Raw genomic sequence first — 21444 nt, 5'->3', positions numbered from 1 at the left:
ATCCTCCGGTCACTATTATAAACAAAAATCTATATTTTAAATTCATTCGTTAAATGATGTATGTGATGTATAATAAAGATCATACACATCATTAATTGAATGAATCTAAATTGTACATTTTTGTAATTTATAATCATGATCGAATGGTGTATGCGATACGTTGGAAAACAAAACTTGTGATAAAATGGGATATTGAATTAGTCTTAGAGAATTATGGGAGTTTTGCCGGAAATAGACATGGCAACAAACTCATATTTGTGGGTACTCGCCCGAACCAAACCCACTTTGACGGTTTTCTCTGTTTTAACTGAGTTTGAGTTTTTTCCGATTTTAAAACATGGGTACGGGACGGATAACTATGATATATGTACTCATCCCAAACCCATACCCAAACCCGTCCCGAATGTAGAAAATCAATTTATTACCCCTTCTAGATAAATAGAAATCCAAAACCTAAATAATTTCACTCACACAGTCAGATACTCAGTCTTTCAAATGAGATTCACTTATCATAGTTCTCTATTTTCTTCTTCCATATCTCACACTCTCGCCCTCTCTCTTCTCCTTCACTATAGCCATCAATCGTCATCATCACTTTACTGGATAATGCATTACAACTTCGCACTTGGGGTTGAAAAAATCTTTTATTTTATTTCAAAAAATTGTCCACTACGAGGATACCCGAACACGTCAGGGACGGGTATTAGATTCGATTTCTCATCTCTACTAAGTGTGGATAGGGTAATGGATAAAGTATATGAGAGTAGGATATGGTGATGGAAAGGAAAGAAAAGAAAATATATACAAGTACAAATTAATATCATTGCTCAATTGAATAAAAACCACCAATTCTTTCATCTCAAAATTCAACTAAAAGGTCTTGGTAAAAATAAATAAAATATGCGTGTTTACTAAACAAAGAAACTTCCATTGTCTTGTTTCCATACAAGGTACTGGATCTTGAAAGTGAACAAAATTTAAGTGTACATTTGTAATAGTTTTATGTGCTTTGTTGAAAAAATCACTTGTTTAAAAAAAGAAAAATAATGAAGAAAAAAATCAAATCGTTATCTGAAATTAAGCTAACATATCACGAGTTTAATTTTGCCAAAAAAAAGAAAGTAAAAGTCGTTTTAAATGAGAAGCTATTTTGATTAACTTATCTTAAAATAGATTTTCGACACTTCTGTAAGTACAATATGTATGGTAAATTTGATAGGTTGGAGTGCAGATCGAATTAGAAATTTTTCATTTCTCAACATTTATTGCGTAAATTTCGTCGTTAGGATCATCATAACAAAAAAATAAATTGATAGATTGTTTTTTAAAAATTACTTGCATTAGGTAAACAAACTTAAAATAATTTTTTTTAATAATGACACAAAATAACTTTTATCATTTAAAAAATACATAAAATATAATCTTTAAATTATTAAATATCAAGCAATAAAGCAGAGACATCCAACCAATGGTTCTGCGAGTAAGATATTCATTGAAAGATTGGCGGTTGGCACAGAATTTCTGTATTATCCTGCAATATTTCCCAGCTCCTATTTTTATTGACAGATGGAAGAAATCAAACTAAGTGTCGTTTTAAATGTAACATTGATGCGTCATTTACAAATCAGTTTAATAGAGTTGAAATTAGAATTTGCAGTTCTCGTGAGCTTAGTTCAGTTGCTAGAGACAATGTATAATATATGCAAGGTCTTGGATTCAAACCCCGACCACCACGAAAAAGAGTTATTAGAATTTACATAAAAGATGATAATGGTAACTTTGTTTTCGTCAAAACGAAATGGTTTTCTCCACTTTCGCTAGTGGATTGCTCGTAGTGTTACGAAGGATTCATGATCTTCATAAAGAACCTGTTGATTTTGAGATGGACTCAAAAATTGCACTGCAAATGTTGTTGAGCTCTTTTTACTGAATTTTTTTTTTTTTTTTGAGACTGTGGATTGAGTTTATCAAGAGACAACTTATTCTTATATAGATGCGGTCATATTTTTAGCTTGCGGCCATATTTTTTCTATCGATATTTTCATTAGTTTTCAGTGCATTATTGCTAATGAAATGATATAAGTATCCTTTCGTGATAAAAATATGTAACAAACAGATTAAAATTCAAGTTTTAAATATAGTTTCTATATAGACCGTTAGAAAAATTAGGGTGGTACTTTATTTTGAGGTCCCATGAAAGGATGTGGCATGGAATCATTTATTTGGGCAGACATGAACTTCAGCAAAAATAGGCTTTAAAAAGAACATTCAATCAAGACCACCTACCCAATTCAATCATATAATTCTCTCCATTCCTCCTCTAAGCTCTGACAAATTTTATGAAAGTAACCTGTAAAAGTGGCCAATCATCACATCCAGCTAATACTCTTTGCCCTTAGTTAGTCCTACAAAGGAACATTGATTCTTTGTTTGAGATTGCATGTTGTGTAGCTATTGCACTATAGCAACTTGAATTGTACTTGCACATCCTTTACTTCATCATAATTAAAATCAACTAAAGATGTTACACTTAGGTGTGTACCATTACTATGTAGGGTTGGGAAGGGAAGGTGCATCTTTGAACAAAGGGTTGGATTTTATTTGTACCAATCTATTTGAATATATCTTCCTGGAAATTTCTCAATTTGTTTGAGGGTGGCATGGTGCTTTATGTGGCACATTGGCCCTAGTTCACTTCACCTTCATCAATAAGATATATCTTGCACTAAATTTGTCTCTTATAAAGTAAATATCTAGATCACCATTAACCCTTGTTTATCTTCATTAGGAAAGAGTATAGGACATGTACAATTTTTTTATTATTAGCTCAAGACTAAATTGAAAGAACATGATGGTAAGCAAGACTTTGGACATAAGATTTTTGACACATGAGTTGGATACACATAAAAACACATATCATTTAATTATTTTAAAAATATTTATTATTTAATTATTTTTACTTTCTACATTTTTATGTGTGTATTAGTGTTTCCAAATTGTATCCAAAATTCTTGTGACCACACAAAAGTTTTTGTTTAGACAAAGATACTTAGTATCTTTAACTTGGGGTTGTGTTAGGCTCAACTACGATTTTTAAGATGGTATCAGAGCCTCTTCAAGATCCATTGGGCCACCTACTATCAGGTTTCCGCTATCGGGCCACCCACCATTTATGTCCAGAAACCAATACCAATAGTGTTGTTTGTGAGGGGGTGTGTTAAGAGTTCAACATCGGATAGGAGATGGTCTGAAAATGTGTTTATAAGTGGGGGCAATCCTCACCTCACCAACCAGTTTTGTAAGGATGAATTAGGCCCCAAATTTCAAAAGTTAGTTTTTTTTTTAACCTATTAGGATGTGTTTTCTTGTAATAGACTAGAAATATACATATTAGTGATGCTCATTCCCTATTTTCCCCATTTTTTAGAAAAATATGGTCTAAATGTGTACGGTTTAGTATTAATATGAATCCTTGAAGATGTGTATTTGGTAGGGAAGGGATGGAAATATTTAAATGAGAGAAAATCATTATATGCTTAGTAAATAAAATAAAAAGGAAGGTAAGAAAATTCATTTGGCCACATTAGGAATGACAAGAATTGAAAGTGCAAGATCACAAATCCAAACCAACAAAACCAACCGATGTTCAATTATTTTACTTTCAGCTTTTTCTCTAGCAAGCACTAACAAGTAAAAATCAAAAACATTTTCACCCCTTTTCATTTCCACTCTCAACCGTCCTAGTTCCTAACCTAGTAGCTCCTACCTTCCTTTTTGCATTTCTCACTCTTTAAAGCTATTTTGAACTTTGACCCCCCTAAATCCATCAATAAAAATTATAGTAATCACATGATGTTACATTTTAGATTTCAATACTTGGATTGTGCTTCTTCTCAAGATTTGAGGTTCGATTCTCCCCATTGTCAGTTTGAGTGGGCTAATTTAACTTCTTAAAAAAAAAATCAAAACTCATTTGCTTAAATCTACTAATTGAGGGACCCGGATTCCATGCATTTAGAAAATCACATTTACATACATGAATTAATCTTGGTCATCGACTTGAGATCAACGACACACATGAAATAATTTTTACCATTGATTTCAGATCAGACGGCTAAGATCAATAAATGTGTCGCACATTTTACACAGCATGTAATCCAAATCCCTAATTAGGATATGACATTTTGTTGCAAACAAGTCCTTTAATCACTTTCACCAAAACTAAAAAATTAATACCTATTAATTTTAGGTCCCTCATCTCCAAAACATTGATGATTAAATGGTCAGTACTAAGAATATTTTATACCAATGCTTAGATTAAATAATCAATTTCCTTCAAAATGCTTAGACTGATATCTGAGCCAAGTCCCACATTTGGTCATTCCCATACTTTCTTCATCAATGGCTATCATCTGATACACTCTGTCACTGCAAAAGAAAAGGAACAAAATGGACCAACCTCAAGTTACAAAAAGAACTGAAACTGGGGTTACAAGTTCATTAGAACTTTTGACCATGTTTTAGTATTCTTCATTTCTAGTCTTTTATATACACACATATATAAATATTAAATAGGTAATTTATAGTAATTTCTATTCCTCAAGACAAAAGCAAAATTATGCATAAGTTTAGTTTATGTTGTGAACCTTTATATTTTGGATAAATACGGCTGCGATGCCGCTGCAAAGACCTCGAAATTCTTTATATTGTGTACCAATTTTTTTTTAAGAGTAACAAATGAGATATATTACTACCAGCAAACTATTTTCCCAACACAAGACGTATTAGGGAAGAAAGCGAAAAAATCGGACCGAAATTTAAAACTATATTTGGAATTATAATGAGAAAGAAAGAAAGAAGAGGTGATGTCAAGTCATGTGTTGAAGCAGAGAATTGTTCTGCTAATGTCATATGAGCTGTTTTTATAAGAATTATCTTTATTGAAAGATGATAAAGAGATAGACCCATTTGGAATATGACAGAATGTTATTCATTCTCAGATACACTTTGCAGTTCTGTTTTTTTGTTTTATAAGCACTTTGTTGTTCTCTTATTAGGCCCCTACTATCCCTTTAAAGCTTATGTCAATATCAAATCTAATTCATTAAAATAAATGTAACACAAACATTAGTAATCTTTGTTATCACACTTCATTGACTTATTGATCAATTCATAGCTTATCCAATACCATTAAAATAAATGTAACATTAGTGTTACTATTAATAAATTTAACTCTACTTAGGTGTCTATTTCGTGGCCCCTAAGAAACTTGACTATAGGTTTATTCAAAAGTTTAATGGTGGCGGGAAATTAAGGAAGTAAAAAAATGTCACTTTCTAGTACATTACTTAAAACATACTTTTATGTTATTTTTGGATTCTTGGATTCCCTTAATTTTTCTAGCATTGTCTTTAGGTTTGTAACTTCAATGAATTCAAATGATGTTTGAATTTGAAACAAATTAATAGCTAGCTTAAATTAAGCTAGTGTCACCCATCATCACAAAAACGTTAAAAGGAGGAAATTTCTTAATTGATTGTTGAACAAATAATTTTGTTTAACTTCACATTCAAGATTTTAAATTTGTGTCATGATCCTCGATTTTGCAAAAAATTATGGTCAAATAAAAAACATTGATGCTGTTTTTACCATCTTGGTACTAAAAAACATTCAAGATTTTAAAAATCTTGAATATCTTTAAGTGTATAGAATGAGTGAATCTTTGAAATTTTTATTTCAAAAGGACATTTTGAATATTATTATGATATGATTTGATATATTTGTAAGGATTCGTTGACACCTCCATTTAAATAATAAATAAAAAAATTGTTGCCACTTGGTGTGAAACTTAGCATAATTATACTCTAACAATTTTGCATAGAATTCAATTTTACAAATCCAATTTGTTTATCTTGATGATCATACATATAAATTTTTAGATAATCTAAACATTTTTAGTCATGACATTTAATAGTACAATTTACACATATTTTAAATAGCATATTATACATAAAAATAAAGTAATCCCAAAAAGTATAAAATAAATTTAGACTTTTATGACATTATTTATATTGAATCTATTTAATTAATAAGAAATTTTAACTCAACGGTTGAAATTGTAAAATTTGTATTATACACAAAGTTATTAGAGATGTAAATGTAGATATGACATATGATGACATCTTTTCTTAATTATTTTATTTTAGAGGAATTAATCTTCATTATTATATTATATATCTAATAATGTTACGTACTCTTGATGTGAACATTACATAAAAATAATAAATACTTATACTATTTTGTCAAAAAATAAATAAATATTTATACTATGTTGTTAAAAATTTGTTCACCCATCACAATAAGTAGAAAGTTACAGTGACAAGATGGGGTGCATGATTGCAATATAGTGGAATTCAGTTTTCTGCACAGAAGCTTCTCCCTCTCAAGTTTACGTAAAAACAGTAACATAATTTGAACCACTAATTGAAACCAAAATATATACATGAGGGTGATAATAACAAGGTATGAGATGGGATGGGAATATTATTATCTAAAAAGGGACACAGAAAAAAGTACCAAACTATAGGAATATAAGGGAGAAGAATGGCATAGGATTCCTAAAACTTTTTCTTTTGCAAGAGCGTGCTAAGTAGAAAAGATAGGGTAGAGAAAGTGGGTTATGTAGTGAAAAAATCCACACACAAAGGTGGAGATATATGGTTCCCACAAGGAAGTAGGTATCCCAAGTCCAACATATACATAAAGATAAAAATATAGAAATATAATTGACATGAGCTTCAATTTCTGTTCCACACGTGGGACCTTTGTTCCTTGTTTCATTTTCATATGGGATCAAACAAAGAATATTTTTTAATATAATTTGAAATCTAGATAAAGAAAAGAGGATTTTAGTAGGGACATTTTTTATTTTATTTTTTATGTTTTGTGTTATGTGATTTCATTTTACTTCATGTATCTTATGTTATGTCCATGTATGGTTTCACATTCATTCATCTAATGATTTAAGATATTAGGGTTTTTATTTTAGACCTAGAGTCATTCTTAATAAACAAATTTGTAAGATGAAATATCTTTCTCTTTACAAACTTTTTTATGCATTATTTTTTCTATATTGAGTTCATTTTTTTGGATACACTCCCTCACGCTAAACATTATACAACAATTTTGTCAAAAAAAAAAAAACTTAGTGTGTGAATAAGCTAGTGGGTGGTTCAAAATGGATATATTTTGATAGCATACATGTTTTTTATACTTGACCACGAAAACTAAACAATCCAACAACAATAATATCTTCCTTCAAAAAAAAAAACAATAATATCAACTAAGAATAAGTCTAGAACCTATGTGTTGAACAAAAACAATCAATCCAAAATATAATATAGAGAAATAGAGTAGAGGAACAAACATGTAAAGATTGTTTGTTCTGTTCGGCCAAAATTAACTTACTTATGAGGGAAAGAACAACTATTCAATCCACTATCCATGAATCTTTATAAAAGATACGAAAGAATTACGGTGAATAGCTGCAAGAGTTCTAGAAAAAATAAAACCCTAATTTTTACCATTTCTCTTTCTCTCAACCTCAAAGAAGAATCACTCAAGTATTAAGAGAGAGCTTAAATCATTTTCTCATGAAATATCAATATTCTAGATGTTTAGAATGTGTTTTCCAACCTAGTTACTCGTGAAGAAGCATTCAAACCCTAGGTATTAGGTTTACTAAGAATTCCTTTATTTATAGTTCAAGTGAATAATGAATTAAAATGTTGTTTTATACCCGAGTATTCGAATTGCTATGCATGCTCCATTTCAGAAAACTCATAAACACAATTTTGACAAGAGTATAATTCGAATTACTATATCAAGTAATTCAAGTTACCTATTGCAGAACCATTTTTTTGTTGAGGCACATTCCCTCATATATATCATATTTTAATATTCTATGTAGCATCTGACTGAATTTAAATAGCTTTTGACTACACAATCTTTTGGTCAATAAAGGACAAACTGGACGGTCACAAAAAATTTATAGTAAGATATAAATTGATGTGTGCGTATTTACAATTTCATAATCCATTTTTTTTGGGACAATTTCACAATCCTTGTTCTCGTTCAAATGGAGAACAACCGTTCCCATAAGCTTAACTCAGTTGGTAAAGACAATGTATAATATATGCAAGATCTGAGGTTCGAATCCCGGACACCGCAAAAAAATGGAGAACTACTCTTAGACTGACACGACAAGGTAGTTTTTTTTATCTTTTTTTTTTTACAAATGACATGGTAGTTTATAATTAATATACTTTTTTATATAAAAAAGTTCATACAGTAATACCTTTGGAGAGAGTGGGAGGAAAGATAATAAGCAATTAAATTGGTAATAAGATATCTAAAAAGTTTAGATGCTTCATGCTTGTACCTTTCTTTTGTGGTTATAGAGAAATTTTCATAAAATCAAACTTTATATGTAGGGTAAAATACTCTTTATGTAGGGTAAAATACTCTTTCTTTTTCAGTTTTCTTTTTGGACCTTCTTGTCCTTTTTTTTTTGTTAGGTCTAAATTATGTTAGCTAAAAGAACATGATGAAGGAGCCTAAACAAATCTTATAACGTCTTTATGAAACAAAAGTTAGAGATATATTTGTATTTAATAGCTTATCATTTCAATGTCAAAAGAAAGCTCAAACAACAAGACAAATTAAAATGTACTTAGGCCAAAATTAAGAGAGTTCACATAGTATCCCTATTGGAAAGGCATTTTAATATATAAAGTTCTTTCTTTTTGAGAGGATTTTACTAGATAAAGGTGTCCCATGCACATTGCTTTTCTTAGGCAAGGGTTATAAAGGATCATAAAACATGCTTAATTAAACAAACCAAATAGTGGAGATTATGTATAAATTATGTACGTGATGCATGCATATATTTACTTGGTCACTAATGACGTGTGGTTTATCCGAGTGGTAAGGCACATTTATATATATTTTTTTTTTTATGTTGTCCAGGTTCGAATCTCAGACCTTGCATATATTATGCATTGTTCTTAACAGCTGAGTTAAGTTCACGGGGACGCACATTCAAACATTCTAACGTTTGTGTATGAAAAAACTCAGTTAAGATGGATGAATCTATCTTATGTGCATAATAAATTATTCGACAAAAATTAATCACTACTAAAGGACTTTGGATCATTCATATCTATAATCTATAATATGATTAAAAGAAAAATAATGCTCGGTCACTTGGACCATCTATCTTGTGAATTAAAGTTTTTTTTTTTTGGAAAGGGTCTTGTGAATTAAAGTTGTTTTTGAAACTATATACTATTTGATTTTGTTGATATTTCATTCCCTTTGCTGGCTTTATTTTTTGTTTTTCTCTCTTTTCCACATGCTTTTTTGATTTTGTTGTTTTCTCTTTATTTTTCATATAATTGAAGAAATGGAATGATTGCTTACCCATTTGTGTGAAGAAAATAGCGTTATGTTCATCAATTAAATGAAACTTTTCCAATTGTAATACGGCTATAAAGAAAATATAGGGGGCCTGTATTTGGACTTATATAGTAAAAACAAATAAAGGAAAGTAAAAGCAAACTTCACACTACCATAAACAATATTACAATTTCTGTATATGCTATGATCGGAAATTCAAATATAGTGTGTTCACTTTAGATTCATTTTTTTTTTTTGAAGGACACTTTAGATTCTTTTATATTGTACTATTTCTGATTGATGACAATACACATATGCCATTTATTAAGTGGTGAAACCAAGTGATAGTGAAAACTAAAGTTACAATTGAGATTAACCAAATATATCCCAAATAAAAGCAATCTAAATTGTGTGCGGTCATAACCCTGTGACTCATGTAATCAATCACATTTGTATTCTCAAATCAAAATCGAACGATTTAGATATCAAGTTCAATATGTAGGTTAAAAAACAAAACCTATATTAATATTTGGATCGTCTGATCAAAATCAGAGGTTTTGGATGTTACTGGTTGTGTGATGTCACAATACACACAATCAAAAGTGATCCCTTGATATGGGACATGTTGGCACATAAGTGTAAAGTGAAGGAATTGAATTATCTCCAGTCATATAGTATGAATGAGCTTTTAAAAATGAAGGGTAGACAACTCATGTTTTGAGTTGTATTTTACCCTCAATTTGATGAAAATAAATCCAATTGAGCTTGAATATTTTGACTGCATAACTAAGAGATTCTACTATTGGACTTAGTTCGTGGACATAAATGGTGGGTGGTTCAATAGCGGAAACTTGATAGCAAGTAGCTCAAAGGATCTTGGAGGAGACTGATACCGTCTTAAAAATCGTGTTGAGCCTAACTTATCCTTACAAAACTGATTTATGAGGTGAAGATTATCTTCACTTATAAACACATGTTCAAACTATATATCGTTCGATGTATGATGTAGGACTCTATAACATCATAATAAGCTCATTGAATATTTAGTGGTTAATGTTTCCTATTTCTTCCTTTTGTTAGGAACACCATTTGAAGAGAGCCTATTCTAAAAGTGCTCACGTTTTTGGCTCAATGTCTTACTTTCTCTAATTTTAATTTGCTTCCCTAAGTTTGGGCAAAAGAAAGGACCAAAGTGTGGGACACTTGGCGCACCGTAAGGATAGATGGACGCACTTGGCTTTACATGATGAAAGGTTTATAAAAAGATGCTATAAGACCCTTCCTATCTAATCAAATACTATCAATCTCTTTCAAAAAAAAATAAAAATACTATCAATCTCTTTTGGAACTTGGGCCTCTCCACTAAGCTCCTACTTACTCTTTGCCATCATAACATTGATTTTATTTTTGATTCATTAGGCTCAATAACACGAGTTGTTAATCTGTTTGTTATGATGATATATCATGATTAAACTTGACCAATTTCTTGTTTATTTTACTAAACTTAATGGCATTTTCTGATCCTAAATATTTCTGACCAAATTAAGTTCTTGTGGTCCAATAGAATTTAAAGGTTGTCCTATTTAGATGCAGTTTTCGTTGTTCTATTTTGGCAAAACCACAACTTTGATTTCACATTTTTAATTGTGTAATTTTGATCTTCAATTTGATGATGGGGACCATAAATTGTTCACTCACAACTTCTTCTAACATTCAATTGATGCTTTTTTGGTTTTGTGTGGTTGGTCACGACTCATTTTAACATCATATTGTTTAAAACTCTCCACAATTAGACTATTCACTTAAAATTGTCCAGTCATAAAATTGGATGATCAAAATCATTCGTCAAATAAAAAAAAGATTAAAATTGGACAATTAGAAATATGGGGACCAACATTGTGATTTTACCAAATTGAGAGAAGAAATCTATATTCAATCCTACAAAAAAAAAAAAAAACACTTCTATGTGTCACAATAATCAACTTTTTACAACTTCACACAAATTAAAAAATATATAAAAAAATATTTTGTAATAAATATAATAAAATTTTATTTAATATTTTATCAAATTTTGAATTGACAATATTTAGTGACTAATATTCATTGTACAACATGTGAAACACAACGTGGGTTCTCTCTCTCAATCGAGTTTTCTCCATTTTCATTGGTCAGTGACCGAATCCATAATCACTTACTTAAGAGGTACAAACTTCTTGCCATTTAGATTAATCCATTCTTGATTATAGTTTTTATTTATTAGAATGCCTAGTTATTACATTTTTAATTAACAAGTCAATAATTATTAATACTATAATAAAGAAGACAAATTAATTATAGTATTAATACTTTATTGAAGGAAGTATTAATACTTGTTTATTTGTTAATTGAGTTTTATGAATAACAAATTTATGTACACAATTTGTCATTTTTTATTAATAAAAAATTATTCTTAATGAGTTTTACCTCATGAATACATAAATGATTACGATAAAGATTGACTCAGTTGGTAAGGAGTAGATTCACCCGAAAGGTTATGGGTTCAACTCTCGCCATCAGTGTGAAAACCACTTTGGGGGGTGGTCTATAAGTAGCTTTGGAAGCGCTCTTTTAGTCTCGAGACCTTCCATGATTCTAATGAGTCCCCGAAGTCCAACTCACCTAAATTTTTTGTAATATATATATAGACACACACCTCTCTTGTGAGTATAAATTTTGTTTGTAACATCTCATGGGTCCTCACATGGTATCACAATGATACGGTATGAGCTAAAGAAAAGAAAATAGATCTTGTTGGTATGGGTAATACCAAACAATCTTATAAGTTTTCCTTTAACTATGTCTCATACCTGCATGGTCTCAAGATCTCTCTCAATCTGATGTGGTTTCGTTTCGCCTAGAAGCTGCCAAGAGCCACTCATTGTCATAACTTATGCACCCACGACCACTTTCCACCTTCTTTAGCCTCGGGCATTACAAACCCAATCTAATATAATTTGATTGGGTCGGGTAACGAGTTTCTCCAAATCCAACCTATGAGCATCCTTGATTAATAAGCATTATTTTGATTCGTTTGAGCTGAAATTATCTTAAAATTTAGTCTAGTTTAGTTTGATATCAGTTTGTATTGTATTTTCCTTTAGGATTACATTGTTAACATGTTTTAGAATAAGTATTGTTCAAATCACTTAGATTGATTGATCTACAATATTAAGTTTGAGTGGTTGTTACAAGATATCAGTCATATTAGATTTTTTTTCAACAGAAAAATATAACTTTATTAGAATAAATGAGAGGAGTACAAATGGTACTAGACCCATCAGGAAGGGAGAAGTATGAGGGGTGCTCTATCTAACAATTAACTAGCAAAAACCCCTAAAAGAATACAAATGAGAGGGTTCGAAAACCACTCATAGTACAAACAAGGACACCTTTTTACCTTGCAAGACGCCAACTCCAAGAGGTCACTTCAATGTCATTCACCACTGCTTCTATACTAGGGGACATACCGGAAAAAATAATACCATTTTTCGCAACCCAGATCTTCCAAACCATTTTGTGCCAAATTAGCGTGAAGGCCGCATGATGGTTATGATTCAGATATGATGAGTAGAAGTAGTCAAGAAGGGATCTAATAGACCTAGGTAAGATCACTCTCGTTCCCACCCACCTGAAAATATGGTACCGCACCAAGCCAACAAATACGCACCTACAAAACAAATGATTCTCCACTTATTGGGACCTCGAACACCACACACAACCTAGTTTTGAATTGTTACAAAGAACTTATATTTTAAAGATTGTCAAGAATTGGAAGCCGCCCACAAATTAATTACCAAGAAAACGTTTGGACATTTTTCTGAGCTATACTTGCACAATCTTCTTTCATCCCCCTTCGCATGGTCACGGTCAATAGATTTCTTTTGAAGCAATTTACTTTCAAGCACAGAAAAAAGAGACTTGACAAAGAAAATATCGGACTTTTCAAGAGTCAAAGTCCAATTGTCAACACCATTAATTTCAATACCTTCTCAAATTTTATCCTAAAAATGTTTTCTTTTTTTTAAGAAATCCTAAAAATGTTGAAATATGGTTTTTCTCATTTGAAAAAATTACGCCGCCACTTCAAGTCTCAATGCATCTCATGTCAACAATTGATCCCATCTTACTAATAGTACTATACTTTTGGAGAGACATAGTGAATAATCTTGGAGAGACATAGCAAAATCTAATATGATTTGATTAGGAATTTCATCCCACCAAAAATGTGTTTATAAAGATAAATCAGCACCAGCCATAGTATCAGCACAATGATTCACCTCCCTATAGATATCAGTTGCAAAGAAGGACATGGAGGAACAGATAATCAAACAATTTTCCCATCTATTTCTTAATTGTCAAGCAACTATTTTATAATTGATATAGATAACCATTGATAAAATACAAGAAACTAATACATCAAAATAATATCATTAATGGGTCCTTAATAATCGTTTGATTAAAGATTTAGAAATAAAAAAAAATGAATGAAACTATATCATTTTCCCCACTTTTTTTTGTTGACAAAATCATTTTCCCCACTTGTTTTATTATTATCCAATTTTATATTTCAATGTGGAAGAGAGGGTAGGAAATGACCATATAAATAGACTAGTGGCAAAATTCAGTCTAAAGTCTATTAAACTATGGCCATAGTATTGAAAATTGAGATGTTATAATCAGTCTCAATTTTTTTCAAGGGACCCTTAATTGTTAATACATATAGGATATGCAAATTTGCCTAACTTTCTTTACTTTTTCATGGCCATAACTATTATGACTTCTCACATAACAATGTAAGGTGGGAATTCAGATACTCAGACAGTGCCATTCTCCGCTCCTAAGTATTCATTACAATTCAACAATGACCCAAAACCTTCACCTCATCACTCCCTTTCTTTTTGGAATTGCATGTCACATAATTAAAAAAAATATAATTGTACAAAATGTGAATTGCTAGGACCATATGTTAATTAAACACTATATATATTTTGGCCCCTTGATTAAACGTTTTGTAATTATTCTATTAAAAAAATGGGGTTTAATTTGTCTATACATGCTTAAAACATATTATATTGTATGATATAAAATTTAAATGCAAAGCAATGGGTCCAATTAATCTAATGGTGTGCTATTTGTCAAAAGATTAAATCAACATCAACGCGTTTTAATATCGACTTTATCGTCCCTCTATAGCCCCATTAAATTAACACAAGAATAACAATTTGAATACCAAAAAAGAGGAGGCTAGCTAGGGTACGGTTTATAATAGGGTCAAGCTTAACGAAGACAAAGAGAGATGACCAAAGACTAAATGCAATTACAAGCCGAAAAATGACAAATTCATGGCATGATGGGAGGGGAGAGAAGGAAATTTCCTCCTTTTTTGAAAACATAATCTAGATTCATATATAATGCATGTGTTTCATTTGGGTGTCACTCATTTTTTATATCATTGATGTCTTAGTGTATTTTAGATTAGAGAGAATGACCGATAAATGATTGAAATAAATTATTTATATGAGAAAGAATGTTTGATCATTAGAGAGAGATATGAACAACGACGTCAAAACTCAACGATACCCAAGTAAAACCCCCTACATTTTGTGCACACACATATACATCACTTTTTTTTTTTTTTTTTTTTTTAAGAGGACATACCTCATATATTCGATTTGGTCAAAACATTAGTAAAATTCAGCGAAGCCCCGATACTTCAAAATAGATGACGTATGTATCCCCTGCGTATCCTGCACCGATAATTGCCTGATACTTCCCGATACGTATCAGGAGAATATCCGAAGATTAAATTTTATTTTTTTAAAAAGTAATTATCTGATACTTCCCGATACGTATCAGGAGAGTATCCGATAATTATCCTGCACTGATATCTGCCCTGATATTTCCCAATTAATGTTAACTAAAATAACTTAACTCTTGAGTATTGATGTGTTCTTTTTTGGATATAGTGCTTCTTTTTTGGATTGATATAATATAGCACTAACAATGTTCCTTTTGCATATAATATAGCATTGATGGTGCTCTTTTGGGATATATTGTGTATATATTTGACTAATCATCACTCTCTTAATCGTCAATATTATTTATATTATGTTGATGTGCTACGACTACGAGCATGCATTATTATATGCAGGGATCGGGGTTCGAACCCCCGACACTCCACTTATTCACCTTGAAAAACGTGAATTCTAACCACTAGGCTACCTAACAAATATATATATATATATATATATATATAAAGTTTTTTATTAACGTATCTCACTCGTATTGTATCTTGATTTTTGAAATTTTTCCGTATCGACGTATCGGTGCAGTATCATATCTATATCGTATCTCGTATCCGGACTTCACAGGTAAAATCTAATCAATAATTGTTTTATAAAAAATTCAAATTCGAGTTCTCCCCAACTATTCATCTTTTAATATATATATAGTTTGTTAACAACATGTAAGTTTATCTTCGATGTCAATTTAGGTAAGTTAATTTAACTTCTTAAAAAAACATGTAAATTCACTAACCATATGTAAGTTCAGTAACTTAGTTATACATGAGTGCATATCTGAATTTTTTTTGGGAGAACTGTATAGTAAAAAGATTAAAATGGAAAACATAGAGGGTCATGTATGTAGCAAGACTTTTTCATAGGGTTCCACATTATAGGGTCGGTCTTTTATGTGTCATTTTTCTCTTTGATGACTGCTTCACCGACTCTATATTTTGTGTTACATTTCCAGTCTAATCACTTTCCCATTTTACATGCATTTTTCAATCTCCTTTCATGATTTTACTTAATTTAATTGCTTGAGCTTCATATTCCTTCTCCTAAAAGTATCTATATGCACTCTTGGCTATTCTTTATTCTCTTTTTAGAAGATCATGAAGAATAAATAGACCTATTTAATTAACTATATATATTAAAAATATTTCTTGCATATACATGGATTTTTGGTAATCAAAAAAGAAAAAATAGGTCACTTTTTTGTGGGAGATTTGGGTGTCAAGAAAGGGAACAATGAGGTGGCAATTGTAATGTAAAAAAGGGTGGCCATTTTGTATATTTATTATATGATCCTTAATTTAGGGCTCCACCATTTCAAGATTCAAAAAGCTAGATAAGGTGGCTCTCACTTATGCTGTTTTTATGCAGCCTCCTTTTATTTTTAACTCTCCACGTGCCATACAAACATCTTGTCCACGTAGGAAATAGTGATTCTGATCATGGTAGGTAAAACCGTTTGTTTATGAGCAAACATGGGAAAATTAATTAAGATCGTAAAGGTTAGTACCATATAAACTATATATGGTTAAATTAAACACTTTTTTTTTTTTTTTTAAAAAAACATTTTTGGATGCTCATCTTTTCATTTAAGGACTTTGAGTGAGTCCCTTTTTTTCTTCTACCAAATATAAATATAAATTGTGTACCCTTATATACTACAAATAAGATGAGTATTTTTATTTTTTTTGTACCATAAAAATACTACCAGCATTCCATCGACAAATCACTAAAGATAGAAACATGTAAATTAATAATAAATTATTTTCTCCTTTTTAAATGTTATTTAAAATTAAATTTAGAATTTCTCAATTAAAAATTACCCATAGGATATTTAAGGTCCCCACATAGTGTGATTCAAACTTGATTAATGAAAGTATGAATTTATCCTAAATTCCACCGTTTTTAGGTTTTGGTCACATCACTGTGGGCTCATATGGATACACCACTCTATCTGTCATGCTGTTTTTCCTTGATCTAATTAAAAGCATCAAGGGTTTCATTCAATTCTAGGGTATTGTTTAATTGACCTTAAGCTTTATTAGTAGTATAATTTATTGCAATGAAACTTAAATAAATCATGTCATGTGTACTATTTTTTTATTTATACACGTATGTTAGACACATTGGACTCGATCTTGCAATAGAACAGTGGAATTTGAATTTCCATCATGAATTGGACCTTTTTGACGAAGACTTCACACTAATTAAATTAGCCGTTGGAAGGCAAATTCATTTAATATTATCACAAGAGAGAGATCATTTAACCCTTCTACAAAACCAACAAGCCAATAAATGGCAGCCAGCAACTAAACAATTCAAGTAAATCATATTCAACTAAAAACAAAATCTAACAACCTAAATGTATAACAAATTCATAGTCAAAGTGAAAAATAAAGACAGGGAGTAAAGAAACAAACACACTAAAATTATTTATTCAGTTCGGCTTAAATAAGAAATTGTCTTCAAGAGTTCTCAAAGAACAAACCTCAATTTCTATCATTTCCCAGTCTTTCAACAACAAGAGAGTTACAAAAGTGACCAAGAAATTATCCTCAATTGCTCACAAAGAGCAATCCCTATTTCTCTATTTTCTTCTCTAAATGCATTCAATGACAATCATTACCCAATGTATTTCCATTTCCTATAATCTTACCTCATAAGCTCTCAACTCTTACAAAACAGGTGAGGAGTGTCTCCTCTTTATAAACTCTTATCAAGAGTCTTATTTATCCGATGTGGGACTTGAGTTTTCTCCAACCCCCCTCCCACACCACCACCACGCCTATCACTATCGAGCTTGGTGTGTCTATATAAATACTATTACTTTTCCCACTCTTGTTGTTTCTCGTACGCCCAATTTTTCTCTCCCAAAATACCATATGTTTAGATTCTATAACCCAAACAACATTATAGGATGTTCGAATATTATAATATGAATCCATGTACTCCCCATAATTTTAGAACAACCGCGACACATATTATTTAGATGATATAATTGAAAATGGCAAAAAAAATAAATAAATGTAAATATTCAGAAAAATAAAGAGATAAACATGATACAAATTCTCATTTTATTAATATATAAATACGTTTCACAATACATTTACATTAAAATTTGTTATAAGACCAAAAAAAAAAATTGAAATTTGTTACACAAAATTGTTAAACACCTATTGCTAAACTGTGGTATAGGAAGATGGGGAGAGGGTGGGAGATGGAGGGGGGAGGAGGTTGGGATAAGGTTGTTTCCTGTCTAGGGAGAATGAGACTTTGATGATCAACCTTACACACAGACAGGTCAACCTTACACCTAAACACATGGTGCCAACGTACATAGTTGCACCATATCCTTTGACTAATCATACAATCCCTGAAATACTAGAGTAACCTTTTGTATGAAAGAGCAACAGTGGAAACACATTGTAGAAGAAAAGAGGAGAGATTTGAGATGATGGAACGAGAATTTGTGAAGGATTTTTGGGTATTTATATGGGAGATTTTGTGAAGGATGGTGCATAGAGTGTAACAATACATTTATTAGGGTAAAAAAAAGTGTTAAAACTGGTTTGACCAGTCAACGAAACTGGTACGACCAAAGAAAAACTTGTTTAACGAGTTAGTCTTGCTGACCAAGGCACCATCCAGTTTCTCTAGTGGGTTGTATTTCACAAACCGAATTATCCCTAGAATTGTTTCAATTGTATAATTCGAACTTCCCCTATACTGTGTTAAAGTGCGTACTTTGTAGGGTGAGAGACGTAAATTTCTGGTGTACAATACACAGACAATTTCTTTGGTCTACAACACACATAAATTTGTATAAATAAATGTGTTTTGTTCATTTGTTGTAAAAAACACAACAAATAATCATGAACCCTTCAGTCATTGATCTCAACACCAAACTAGTTGTAGTTTACTACAACAGAGGAAACCCAAAATTTTTTATGGTCCAAGTTGATGTAACGTTGTCTGGCTTCAAGGATCAGCTGGGTCAACTCAACCACAAAAATACAAGGAGGGTGGATGGTGGACGGTGTTGAGTAACGACATTCATCAACCGTCTCAAATGGAAGTGTCAAGTTTACTCAAGTGGAGCTCAGAAACAACGACGTCAGAACCATGTTCCCGATATTTAGTCGGTATTGTACTAAAGGATCACCGAGTTGGACGCTTCGTTGGTTATATCTTTCGAAGATATTAAAAAAAATTGATTCTGCCCATAACATAAGAAGAAAGCAGGGCTCTCATCGAGGAACCAAATAAAGAAGTTAGTTTAACTGATATGTGGTCTGTTATGTTTTGTATTATTATGTGTTTTATGGTCTTGTATTATGTCGTTTAATTTTTTAATGTACTTGAAATTGTTATATTTAATGTATGTCGCTTAAATTAAAATGCATGTGTTATATCGTGGTCTTTGTAGGGTGAGGTATAGTTCGAATTTTATAATCTGAACATGTCAAGTGCAAGATTTTTTTGTAGTCCATATTGCTCCGACAGTTTCTATGGTCCACGATGCACATAAACTAGTATAGATATACGTGTTTGATTCACTTTCTGTAAAACACAACAAATAACTATGAAAAATTATCCGATGGATCTTAACAAAAAGAAGTTATTGTGAACTTGATCCAATTGTCATGCCAATAGAAATATGTTAATTGATAAGTTAGCTGGATCAAGTTCAAAAACACCTCTTGAACGGTTTACACTTTATAGACGTTTCCTTCAAAAAAAAAAAAACTATTCATTCTTCACTTCTCACCCATTCTAAATTTTTCTTTCTTATGTATAGTTGTTAGTGTTTCATGATATCATGGTCACTGCTAACCATTTACATTATTTCTGAAACTGCTTTGCAGATTTTTTTTTTAGGGATCATATGGTGATGAACAAAGACTTTTGATATCAATTCATACACAATTCCTGGGTTTCATCAAGTTTCCGATTTTAAAATATGAAAATTCCTACAATGTTGTTTGGGTTTTAGAATCTGAGAAAAGGGTATAATGGGAAAAAAGTTAGGGCGTGTGAGAAACGCACAGGGTGAGAGAAGTAACAGTCGTATATAAATGGTGGGTATCCTGATCAATAGACTCTGATACCATGTTGAAATTGTCTTGTTCGTCTTCTTGGTGTGTCATTTTTATTTTCTATCTTATTGTAGTGTTTGTTTCATTCAGACTGACATATCTTCTTCGTTTGATGTTCATTACAAATTCAAGCAATGATTTTGGCGTACAAATCTGAAGGCAATGATATTCTATACACCTTTTTATCGTCACATTATATTGGTTTACTTTTTTTTAGGGAATATATCATTTTAGCTATATACCTAGGTGTTGTGAGTTTGTTCAAAGTTTCAATCTTTTTTTGTTTGAAGAGTGAGATTTGTATTGTTCTCAATTGATGTAATTTCTACCATTTAAATAAATGAATATTGTTTTTAGTAAAAAAAAATGATTAAATCTGATAGTTAAGAACTATGATTTCCTCTCTCGTTGTTAAATATAAACTTAATGAGTAAGGCTGACAAATGTCCTACAACATTGTTTAAAGTTTCCAAAGAAGGTAATTATTGATTGAAAAGCTAAGTATATATCTTTTCAGGCGAGTTCTAGCGTGAGCATAGAAAATAGGTCGCTCACCGTGAAAACTGAAAATCTACCGCTTATAACAGGTGAAGCCGGTTTTACCATTTTTTTTATTAATTACATTTAATATGTTTTTTCCATTTCTGCATCTTCAATAAACTTAATACTTTTACGGATCAATTTTAAGCTTTAATAAAAAAATATTACTCATTATATAAAAATACATCAATAGACAATTCTATGTATGTATCTTATTTTTAGTAGGTTAATGATCTCGTTAACAAGTGGAATTTTTTTTTTCCTTAAAAAAAAAAAGTGGATTTTTTTTTTCTAATCCGATATTATCAACCCATTTGGTTTTAACCGTATCTTATTTTTTAAATTAATCTCCTTCCATTTGGTTTTACTAATTCGCGTCGTTAACTCCCGCATAAAATGCCAAACGAATGGGTATTTGTGGTGCGGTGCGGTTCGATTTTGAGGCTAAATTTTATCTGAACCGTAAGCTGAAAAAGTATGCGGTTTGATTTGGTTCGGTTGACTTTTAAAATAAAATC

This window comes from Medicago truncatula, chromosome 5 (genome assembly GCF_003473485.1).
Source record: "Medicago truncatula cultivar Jemalong A17 chromosome 5, MtrunA17r5.0-ANR, whole genome shotgun sequence".
NCBI lineage: Eukaryota > Viridiplantae > Streptophyta > Magnoliopsida > Fabales > Fabaceae > Medicago > Medicago truncatula.
This window is presented reverse-complemented; position numbering follows the sequence as displayed.